Source organism: Salvelinus alpinus, chromosome 9 (genome assembly GCF_045679555.1).
Source record: "Salvelinus alpinus chromosome 9, SLU_Salpinus.1, whole genome shotgun sequence".
NCBI classification, from domain to species: domain Eukaryota; kingdom Metazoa; phylum Chordata; class Actinopteri; order Salmoniformes; family Salmonidae; genus Salvelinus; species Salvelinus alpinus.
Genome location: NC_092094.1, coordinates 62,232,395 through 62,244,990, shown reverse-complemented (window position 1 = coordinate 62,244,990; position 12,596 = coordinate 62,232,395).

Genomic DNA, 12,596 nt, shown 5'->3' with positions numbered 1-12,596 from the left:
AATTATGTATTTATTTACTGTTTTAATCACATTTTCAAGTACTGGTGACAAATCATGCATTCCTATTCTTGCATAGATTGTAATGGACAAATATTATGTGTGTAAATTCCTTTTTTTTTGGTTGTACTGATTATGATGAGCTAATGCTATGTTAATTGCCAGCTATGTGTGGAGCCATGATTGAAGACAATATACAATGCACCCCTACCCCGGACAACAGCACTGCCCTCCCCTCTGCTACTCGCCCAAGCCTTCCCCATTTCTCTTTCTCCCAAATACAGTCAGCTGATGTTCTAAAAGAGCTGCAAAATCTGGACCCTTACAAATCAGCCGGGCTAGATAATCTGGACCCTTTCTTTCTAAAACTATCTGCTGAAATTGTTGCCACCCCTATTACTAGCCTTTTCAACCTCTCTTTCGTGTCGTCTGAGATTCCCAAAGATTGGAAAGCAGCTGCGGTTATCCCCCTCTTCAAAGGGGGGGACACTCTTGACCCTAACAGCTACAGACCTATATCTATCCTACCCTGCCTTTCTAAGGTCTTCGAAAGCCAAGTCAACAAACAGATTACCGACCATTTCGAATCCCACCATACCTTCTCCGCTATGCAATCTGGTTTCAGAGCTGGTCATGGGTGCACCTCAGCCACGCTCAAGGTCATAAACGATATCTTAACCGCCATCGATAGGAAACAATACTGTGCAGCCGTATTCATTGACCTGGCCAAGGCTTTTGACTCTGTCAATCACCACATCCTCATCGGCAGACTCGACAGCCTTGGTTTCTCTAATGATTGCCTCGCCTGGTTCACCAACTACTTCTCTGATCGAGTTCAGTGTGTCAAATCGGAGGGTCTGTTGTCCGGGCCTCTGGCAGTCTCCATGGGGGTGCCACAGGGTTCAATTCTTGGACCGACTCTCTTCTCTGTATACATCAATGATGTCGCTCTTGCTGCTGGTGATTCTCTGATCCACCTCTACGCAGACGACACTATTCTGTATACTTCTGGCCCTTCTTTTGACACTGTGTTAACAACCCTCCAGGCGAGCTTCAATGCCATACAACTCTCCTTCCGTGGCCTCCAATTGCTCTTAAATACAAGTAAAACTAAATGCATGCTCTTCAACCGATCGCTGCCTGCACCTGCCCGCCTGTCCAACATCACTACTCTGGACGGCTCTGACCTAGAATATGTGGACAACTACAAATACCTAGGTGTCTGGTTAGACTGTAAACTCTCCTTCCAGACTCACATCAAACATCTCCAATCCAAAGTTAAATCTAGAATTGGCTTCCTATTCCGCAACAAAGCATCCTTCACTCATGCTGCCAAACATACCCTTGTAAAACTGACCATCCTACCAATCCTCGACTTCGGTGATGTCATTTACAAAATAGCCTCCAAAACCCTACTCAATAAATTGGATGCAGTCTATCACAGTGCCATCCGTTTTGTCACCAAAGCCCCATATACTACCCACCACTGCGACCTGTACACTCTCGTTGGCTGGCCCTCGCTTCATACTCGTCGCCAAACCCACTGGTTCCAGGTCATCTACAAGACCCTGCTAGGTAAAGTCCCCCCTTATCTCAGCTCGCTGGTCACCATAGCAACACCTACCTGTAGCACGCGCTCCAGCAGGTTTATCTCTCTGGTCACCCCCAAAACCAATTCTTCCTTTGGCCGCCTCTCCTTCCAGTTCTCTGCTGCCAATGACTGGAACGAACTACAAAAATCTCTGAAACTGGAAACACTTATCTCCCTCACTAGCTTTAAGCACCAGCTGTCAGAGCAGCTCATAGATTACTGCACCTGTACATAGCCCATCTATAATTTAGCCCAAACAACTACCTCTTTACCTACTGTATTTATTTATTTATTTTGCTCCTTTGCACCCCATTATTTCTGTCTCTACTTTGCGCTTTCTTCCACTGCAAACCAACCATTCCAGTGTTTTAAGTTTTATTTTACTTGCTGTGTTGTATTTACTTCGCCACCATGGCCTTTTTATATTTTTATTTATTTATACATATATTTGTTTGCCTTCACCTCCCTTATCTCACCTCACTTGCTCACATTGTATATAGACTTATTTTTTTTTTTCACTGTATCATTGACTATATGTTTGTTTTACTCCATGTGTAACTATGTGTTGTTGTATGTGTCGAACTGCTTTGCTTTATCTTGGCCAGGTCGCAATTGTAAATGAGAACGTGTTCTCAATTTGCCTACCTGGTTAAATAAAGGTTAAATAAAAAATAAAATAAATAAAAAAATTCTGGGTGTCACGTAAACGTCTGTCAAACCAAAGATGTTATAACAAAATTAGGTGAAGGGATGGTTCACTCATCTTTAGAGTAAACTTCCGGAAGTGAATAATGGAAAGTGAATGATGGTAGATGACACACCCCCTTCAACATTTATACTGCAAACAGACCAAACCCATCTTGTCTCCTTTTCTTATCTTTGGTTGACGCGAAAAAACAAACATGGCAGCTCACACAAATAGCCATCATCGGATTACTTTAGATTTTTAGAATGTGTTTTACTCAATTATTTCGATCAATGGTGAGCTCACACACGATGTGATGAATTGTAAATAGTAATTGCTATTAACTAATTCATGTTAAGGTTTCTGTCAGCCGAGAGTTATCTAAATAGACCGCTTGTGTTATGTCAATCTTTCCTCAGTTAGAGCTAGGACTAATGTAGCCTACATTTTCCGATTTAGATCATTGTGTTATGCTGTAACTACTTCTGTGAATGTCTGAACATTGCATCCAAAAATAAACTTGTCACATTCAGGACATGTTGTAAGGACTGTGTTTGTGCAAAATGTTTCTGTGAAAAAGCAATGTCAAACTCTGACTGTTTAGTCAATCGTAACGGAATGTTCTAAATAAGCATTTTAATCACACCGGTTTGAGAGTATGCTGCAGGGACCACTATAGAATGATCACAACCGTGTGTTGGTACGTGTCAATTAAGATTGTTGGGCCAGTAATCGAAAGGTCGCTGGTTCAAATCCCTGAGCGGAAAAGGTGAAAAAATCTGCCGTTCTGCCCTTGAGTAACGCCCAACAACACCTGCTCCCCGTGTCCCAATGATGTTGATTACAGCAGCCCCTGCCCCCCTCTGATTCAGAGAGTTTGGGATAAATGCGGGAGACAAATTTCAGTTGTATGCATTCAGTTGTGCAACTGACGAGGTATCCCCTTTCCCTTAATCAAATAGACCCGCTAAAATCATCCTACCAGACTGTATACTATGTGTGAATATTAAGCATGTGTAGCATGAGCTGTATGTCTTATATTTCTCAAACCGACGGGTACCCTGTTATATGGGTGCACCTGTGTAATGATCATGCCTTTAAATCAGCTTCTTGATATGCCACATCTGTCAGGTGGATGGATTATCTTGGGATAAGGAGAAATGCTCACTAACATTGATGTAAACAAATTTGTGCACAACATTTGAGAGAAATAAGCTTTTTGTGCGTCTGGAGCATTTCTGGGATCTTTTATTTCAGCTCATTTAACATGGGACCAACACTTTACATATTTTTGTTCAGTGTGTGTCCAACAAGAAATTCCACACCAAATGTTTAAATTTGTACTTATTTATTTAAAAAATTTAACTTTGGTGGGGGCCAAATAAAACCACCCATGGGCCAAATTCGGCCCGCAGGCCGTCACCCTGCAATACATGCATCACAATAAATACACAGGACACACAGACACTAAAAGCATCACATTTTCAGTTAATGTAAAAACGAAGTGTTCATGTTAAGACTGGGAAAAGGATCTGCGAAAACGTTCGTTTTACACCTGGGTAAAACGAATGTCTGCCATCATACTGCGATGCTACAAGCAGATGCTGTGGAAGGGGTAGCTACTGTTGGTCTCTATTTTACCGTGACCTCACCATTGGCTCTTGGCAATAGCAGTAATATTAGCCATGCCATAACAGCAATGTGCAGATGATACAGGATATAACAGCCAATGAATGAATTATCACAAGCATTCACATTGGCAAGGTGATGGATACGGATCCATGCACATGTGCCCATGAACGCAATATTGGCAGGCATGCCATTATGTATGTAGATAATTGTAACGATGTGCGTTGAGTCGGGAAGCAAGTTCAGGGAGTGAGGGAGTAAATGAACGGAACATATAACAAGACAAGAAACTCGAACAGCACACAGACAAGGAACAGAAACAATGACACCTGGTGAAGGAACCAAAGGGAATGACATATATAGGGCCGGTAGTCAAGGAGGTGATGGAGTCCAGGTGAGTGTCATGATGCGCTGATAACGATGGTGACAGGTGTGAGCCATAACGAGCAGCCTGGTGACCTAGAGGCCGGAGAGGGAGCACACGTGACAATAATGAAGCAAAGAATATCAGCTATCACCTGAATGTGCCAGCAGTAAGAGTTGCAGCCTAAAACACATGATAGAACTAGCATGTAAGACATGAAGATAACAAAATGCAAGCAGAAGATGAGTTAATAACAGTAGCTAATACATGACGCGTGGGGATACTTGGGCACATAATTATTAAATTAAAATCACTGAGCTGATTTCCTGGTGTTTTTACAGACTTATCTCCAACAATTAAAATTCCACACAAATTTTTTAAAATAACACCACCTGCGGGGCCCGTCGTGGAACTCTGCACTACAATAATACTACTAGAAAGCAGAGATGGACTGACAGGGAGGAACCACGTATGTACAATGCATGATACAAGATTAAAACATGGCTAATAAATCAGAGCCTAAACCTACCGCTGCAGATAAGGGTGAAATAACTACGTTGACTGAAATTGTACCGTAAAATGTATGCTAATAGTTGTGACTCTGTAACGTTCGTTCTCCTCCTCGTCTGAGGAGGAGCAAGGATCGGACCAATATGCAGCGAGGTATGAAGACATAATGATTTATTTCAATAATAATAACGAAGACGAAAAACACTTAATAAACTACAAAACAACAAACGACGTAAACAGACCTGAACATGAGAACTTACAGACAACGAAGAACGCAGGAACAAACGAAACAGTCCCGTGTGGCATAAACACTAACACAGGAACAATCACCCACAAACAAACGGTGTGAACAACCTACCTTAATATGTTTCTCAATCAGAGGAAACGTAAAACACCTGCCCCTGATTGAGAACCATATCAGGCTAATACATTGAACCCAACATAGAAACACATAACATAGAATGCCCACCCTAACTCACGCCCTGACCATACAACATGAGCAGGTTGAGTGACATGGGTGAGGTTCAAACACAACTAGCGAGAATTTAGCAAAGACAATGTCATATCAGAAACAGCAGCATAGGGAGTACAGCGAATTACAGCAAAAGCTTCAACGCAGCAAAATAAGCAAATGCATACTAGCGGAAGCAGCAAGCAACAGCAGGATGTGTGAGCCGAACCGGTCACCTTAAATAGACCGCCAAATAAGGTAGGTGTGATTGTTACGAGCATCTGATGCGTCAGCTGTGGCGGGCACTTGGGTTCCCTTTCTGAAGTGGCTTCGCTTTATATAGGGAGGATGAATTCAAATAGGAGCCGATGCAGACTTTTTTTACACGTTTTGATTTAAACACTCATTATTTGGTATTTTACTTACCCTATAAACGTGTGTAACGAGGTTTTCAGGTGTGGCTTCCTTGTGTGCACTGAATAAATCTAATTCAATCCCAGAAAACACTTCCCTGGCTACCCAAACTCCTTGCTCTGGCCAAACGCTATGCCACACCTGCGTTTCTTCACCGAAATGAGTCTGGATCTGAGTACCTCCCCAACAATTGCTAGAATGCAAACACATTCTAACTGTTCTGATAGGTCCCAGAAACTGATGGGTTGGGCCAGAGCCAGAACAAACGTGAGTAAAATGGCATTCAGAAAATTTGTCAATGGCTTTGATACTGATTGGTTAGAAATGTTCCAATCGCTGATGACTTGGGGAGAGGGGCATGTTTTGTACAACACCCCTCATTTTGATATCACCACAAACGACTTCAAGTATGCAGCGAACATACAGCAGCTGAAGAATTCCGTTTGAGTCTTCAGGCAAAGTAAACACACCCACTGGGTGGCCTACCAATTTGATCAGGAAGTTTTATTTCAATTTGTTTATCTGTTCATTTATCGAAAGAGATCCCTTTAAATACTGTGTACTGTACCTTTAATTTGATCAGCACAACATTAGAATGTATCCTATGGAGAATGATTTCAGAATGGAGATTTTACTTTTTTTGTATTTTATTTAACCTTTATTTAACTAGGCAAGTCAGTTAAGAACAAATTCTTATTTACAATGATGGCCTACCAAAAGGCAAAAGGCCTCCTGCAGGGACGGGGGCGGGGATTAAAAATAAAAATAAATTAAACAGAAATATAGGACACAGTACACATAACGACAAGAGAGATAACACAACACTACATAAAGAGAGAGCTAAGACAACATGTCATGTGTTGCTGCCATGCTAACACAACATGAAAACAACATGATAGCGACACAACATGGCAGCAGCACAGGGTACAAACATTATTGGGCACAGACAACAGCACAAAAAGCAAGAAGGTAAAGACAACAATACATCACACAAAGCAGCCACAACTGTCAGTAAGAGTGTCCATGATTGAGTCTTTGAATGAAGAGATGGAGATAAAACTGTCCAGTTTGAGTGTTTGTTGCAGCTCGTTCCAGTCGCTAGCTGCAGCGAACTGAAAAGACGAGCGAACCAGGGATGTGTGTGCTTTGAGGACCTTTAACAGAATGTGACTGGCAGAATGGGTGTTGTATGTGGAGGATGAGGGCTGCAGTAGATATCTCAGATAGGGGGGAGGGAGGCCTAAGAGGGTTTTATAAATAAGCATCAACCAGTGGGTCTTGCGACGGGTATACAGAGATGACCAGCTTACAGAGGAGTATAGAGTGCAGCGATGTGTCCTATAAGGAGCATTGGTGGGAAATATGATGGCCGAATGGTAAAGAACATCTAGCCGCTCGAGAGCACCCTTACCTGCCGATCTATAAATTACATCTCCGTAATCTAGCATGGGTAGGATGGTCATCTGAATCAGGGTTATTTTGGCAGCTTGAGTGAAAGAGGAGCTATTACGATAGAGGAAACCAAGTGTAGATTTAACTTTAGACTGCAGCTTTGATATGTGCTGAGAGAAAGACAGTGTACTGTCTAGCCATACTCCCAAGAACTTGTATGAGGTGACTACCTCAAGCTCTAAACCCTTAGAGGTAGTAATCACACCTGTGGGGAGAGGGGCATTCTTCTTACCAAACCACATGACCTTTGTTTTGAAGGTGTTCAGAAGAAGGTTAAGGGCAGAGAAAGCTTGTTAAACACTAAGAAAGCTTTGTTGTCGAGCGTTTAACACAAAATCCGGGGAGGGGCCAGCTGAGTATAAGGCTGTATTATCTGCATATAAATGGATGAGAGAGGTTCCTACTACCTGAGCTATGTTGTTGATGTAAATTGAGAAGAGCGTGGGGCCTAGGATCAAGCCTTGGGGTACACCCTTGGTGACAGGCAGTGGCTCAGACAGCAGATGTTCTGACTTTATACACTGCACTTGAGAGAGGTAGTTAGCAAACCAGGCCAAACCCCCTCAGAGACACCAATACTCCTTAGCCGGCCCACTAGAATGGAATGGTCTACCGTATCAAAAGCTTTGGCAAAGTATATAAACATAGCAGCACAACATTGCTTAGAATCAAGGGCAATGGTGACATCATTGAGGACCTTTAAGGTTGCAGTGACACATCCATAACCTGAGCGGATACCAGATTCCATACCAGAGAGAATACAACAGACATCAAGAAAGCCAGTCAGTTGATTATTGACAAGTTTTTCCAACACTTTTGATAAACAGGACAAAATAGAAATAGGCCTATAACAGTTAGGATCAGCTTGATCTCCCCCTTTAAATAAAGGATGAACCGTGACTGTCTTCCAAGCAATGGGAACTTCCCCAGAGAGGAGAGACAGGTTAAAAAGTTCAGAGATAGGCTTGGCGATTATAGGGGCAGCAACCTTAAAGAAGGGTCTAAACCATCTGACCCAGATGGTGTTTTGGGGTCAAGTTTAAGGAGCTCCATTAGCACCTCGGACTCAGTTACCGCCTGCAGGGAGAAACTTTGTAGCGGGGCAGCGGAAAAAGAGGGAGGAGCAGGGGGGCTAATCGCATTAGAAGGGGTGGGAGATGAGGAAATGTTGGACGGGCGAGGAGGCATGTCTGAGTCAAATAGGAATCCTGACTTAATGAAGTGGTGATTAAAGAGCTCAGCCATGTGCTTCTTGTCAGCAACAACCACATCATCAACTTTAAGGGACATGGGCAGCTGTGAGGAGGGTATATTCTCCAGGTCTTTAACCGTTTTCCAGAACTTCTTGGGGTTAGACCCAGAAAGAGAACTGCTCCTTAAAGTAACTAACTTTGAAAGATAGCCATAAAGAAAAAAGGAATATTTATCTGTTTCAGAACGCATGTTTAGATTTCAAAACACTGATATTTGACAATATGTACTGTATGTTTTAATGAACCCTGGCCTGTTGTCCGCACTGACCCTGGAACTGTGTGATAACACGGCAAAGTATTGCGTCATGCATCAAGACAAACGGTTGTGGGCTAAATATGGTCAACTATTAATGGTGATCCTCAGCAACAACCACATGGACGTGGTTAAACGAAAAACTATCTAATGAAATGGAATGATACTTTATAACAATGGAACTAATTGGGAGTTAAATATGTGTGGTTATTACTGATGAACGGTCGATACTGATAGTGGCTAATATTTTAACCTCTTAAATGTACATTTTATTTAGGGAAACTGCGTGGTTCTGCTACCGGTTACGACAGACGTTTCACTTATAAAACGATCTGTGGATAACGTGGATCAAAATAGCTAGCGTAGAGCGGTAGCTCTGATTCTCATAGATACAGGAGTATAGCTGTGTTCGAACACTCATACTAACCGCAATAAGTGGTGTAGTCGTGCGTTTCAATGGACATTGTTAATTCTGGCTATCTACTCCGATTTCAGAGCACTCTCGTCTGAATGTGCCAGAGCGCAGAATAACTGATGAATTCACGAATGCTCAACACCCGTTGAATAGGGCCGGTGTCAGTAAACGTTGGCAAAAAATACGTAATTAAAATGTTGCCAGCAGCACAGTTGCATGCCGACCACACCGCTCGTGTCGTGTACGTTGCAAAATAAATGTACACATTATTCAATTATTGCACCCACTGCTCGCACGCGTCTGCATAGCCTGCCGCTAAAATATAACCTGGTTCTATTTGTGACGCTTGATGCTCTGCAAGTCCCGTCTCTCCCACCATCCGCCATATAAAGTCCAAAGAAGAAGCCTGAAGGAGAAGAGATTACTAGAAACTAACTTGGTTTACCCTTTTATCTGTGGATTAATTGTCGGAGTAGAGGACCAGCGTCACGTCTAGAGGGAGCCTGGCACCATCCCTACATTGAAGCAAGGTGGTGGCAGCATCATGTTGTGGTGATGTTTTTCAGCGGCAGGGACTGGGAGACTAGTCCGGATCAAGGGACAGATGAATGGAGCAAAGTACAGAGAGATCCTTGATGACAACCTGCTCCAGAGCGCTCAGGACCTCAGACTGGAATGAAGGTTCACCTTCCAACAGGACAACGACCCAACGCACACAGCCAAGACAACACAGGAGTCTCTGAATGTCCTTGAGTGGCCCAGCCAGAGCCCGGACTTGAACCCGATCTAACATTTTTGGACAGACCTGAAAATAGCTGTGCAGCGACGCTCCCCATCCAACCTGACAGAGCTTGAGAGGATCTGCAGAGAAGAAATGGGAGAAACTCCACAAATACAGGTGTGCCAAGCTTGTAGCGTCATACCCAGGAAGACTCAAGGCTGTAATCGCTGCCAAAGGTGCTTCAACAAAGTACTGAGTGAAGGGTCTGAATTCTTATGTAAATGTGATATTTATGTTTTGATTTGTATTAATTTTGCCCAAAAAATGTTAAAAACTATTTTTGCTCTGTCATTATGGGGTATTGTGTGTAGATTGAGGAGGGGAAAAAATTATTTAATCAATTTTACAATAAGGCTGTAACTTAACAAAATGTGGAAAAAGTCAAGGGGTCTGAATACTTTCAAAATGCACTGTAAAATGCATCTGATTTTTCTACACATCTCTTAACATTATCTTTATGAGTAACCTTATAGTATACTTTTCCACAGGAACATTTACACCCACCGCTTGGGGTGGATGCTTTCTCTAACCTTCAGCTATACAGGTCAAATACTCTCACCTTATTTTGAGAAGCTCAGGCCTACCAGTCTGCTCCTGAAAGCACATTACAACATGACTGGCATTCCTTGCAGAGGTTTGGCTCAGGTTTTCCCAGTAGGGGATTAAGTTAGGCTGCCAAAGCTCCTTATTTACTTTATGAACCCTGAATAGATCAGAGGTTGGTCGCAGTCCAGGCACAATGTCTGCCATACTCTTGCTTGCTCCTCTGTAGTGAGAATAAAGTGGACTTTTTATGACCGTGGATGAGGTCAATTAAATGTGAACTTTTATCAACTCAGGGATGATGTATAGCAGGGTTCCCCAACTGGCGGCCCGAGGGCCAAATGGTTTTATTTGGCTCCCCAAGTTTTGGCCAGCATCCCGGAGTCGCCTCTACTTTTGACGTTGAGACTGGTGTTTTGAGGGTACTATTTAATGAAGCTGCAAGTTGAGGACTTGTGAGGTGTCTGTTTCTCAAACTAGACACTCTAATGTACTTGTCTTCTTGCTCAGTTGTGCACCGTGGCCTCCCACTCCTCTTTCTATTCTGGTTAGAGCCAGTTTGCACTGTTCTGTGACGGGAGTAGTACACAGCGTTGTATGAGATCTTCAGGAAATGTTTAAGTGACCCCAAACTTTTGAACGGTAGTGTACATAGGTATGACTTTTATTAGTAAAAATACATTTTTGATTAAACAAACAAATTGACACCAAATTGACTGAACAACGAGATGCCAGTTTTAAAACCTGAATTATCAAACGTGGTACCTTACAGAGCTGCTCCACTACAGGCGTATCGTAAGCATCCCATCATTGTAGGCTTTGGAGCTTCTACACTGTCATCGTATCACATAGCCACTTTATCAAATGTTTGATGGGCCGGTGTGTATAAAATAGACTGGAAGCATAATTTCACTCATAACTTCATTCATACACTGCTCATGCATCCAGCATAGCAGGCTGGATTCACAGTATGAGCGTACCATTTCCACCTGACGCCTGGCTAAAGTATGCACTCTGTTAGGCCTTGCACAAGAAAATACCACTGTTACTTCGTATGTAAAGTGTAGCTTGCTGGTAAAAATAGTCAATCACATTGTACATTGAACTTCGAATAGGCAGAAAGTAGTGTTGTGTTGGAGACCACCTAAAGTGAGACCGATTCAAGACCAGAGCAAATCGAGTCCAAGTCAAGACCAAGACCGGAAGGGGACAAGGGCCCCAAGACAGAGTCAAGACCGAGACCAGAAAAAAGCAAGTCTAATTCAGGACAATGATTGTAATTTTGTCAAATCACCACCATAATTAGATAACAAAATGTCCAGTATTTCTGTGTTCATATTTCAGAACACCACCTGTATTCTTTAGACATTCAGAAGAGTAAATAAAGGCATGTTGAGGGACAGTAGAGCCACTCTACAAATTATTACTAACCCAAACACAGTGGGGAACAATGGGCCTTCTACGCCTTCAAAGAAGGGCTAAGGATTTATAAAATAAGAATTAGAATGATGTTTTCAATGATGATTCAATCACTTCAGTTTTGGTTGGAAAGAAAAGGGTTAATACTGAAGAGAAAAAAAGATCTAATCAGGATTTTCCTTTGGTGATCTCAGGGGAGATGAATCTGGAGACCACATACTCCAGACCACATATTGAGTGTCTCGGTCTTGTTTCGGATACATTTTTACTCGGCCTTGACTCAGTCTTGGACAATGAGGACTCGTAATTTCTTCCCGAGACCAGCCAAGACCAGCTGAGTAAAAACCTCAATTATCAGCTTCCATTCAGTCAGCACATAAAACCGCGTCGCCAGGCCAAATATATACACTCCTTTCTTGAAACATGAATATCTTATCGCCTATTGAAACTTAATCAAATCAAAGTTTATTTGTCACGTGCGCCGAATACAACAATACAATGTTACTCGTAGACCTTACAGTGAAATGCTTACTTACAGGCTCTAACCAATAGTGCAAAAAAGGTATTAGGTGAACAATAGGTAAGTAAAGAAATAAAACAATGTTAATGTTAAGGACAGTAATGTTACGAGTAAAGTAGGAAGCTCCGGTTTCAATAGTGTTATATAGGTGTTAAGATTTGAATGTTTCAATAAAGGAGTGTATATATTTGGCCTGGCGAAGCGGTTTCATGCGCTGACTGAATGGAAGCTGATAATTTTTTTACTCAGCTGGTCTCGGGAAGAAATTATGAGTCTCCACTGTCCCAGACTGAGTCAAGACCGAGTAAAAATGTATCCG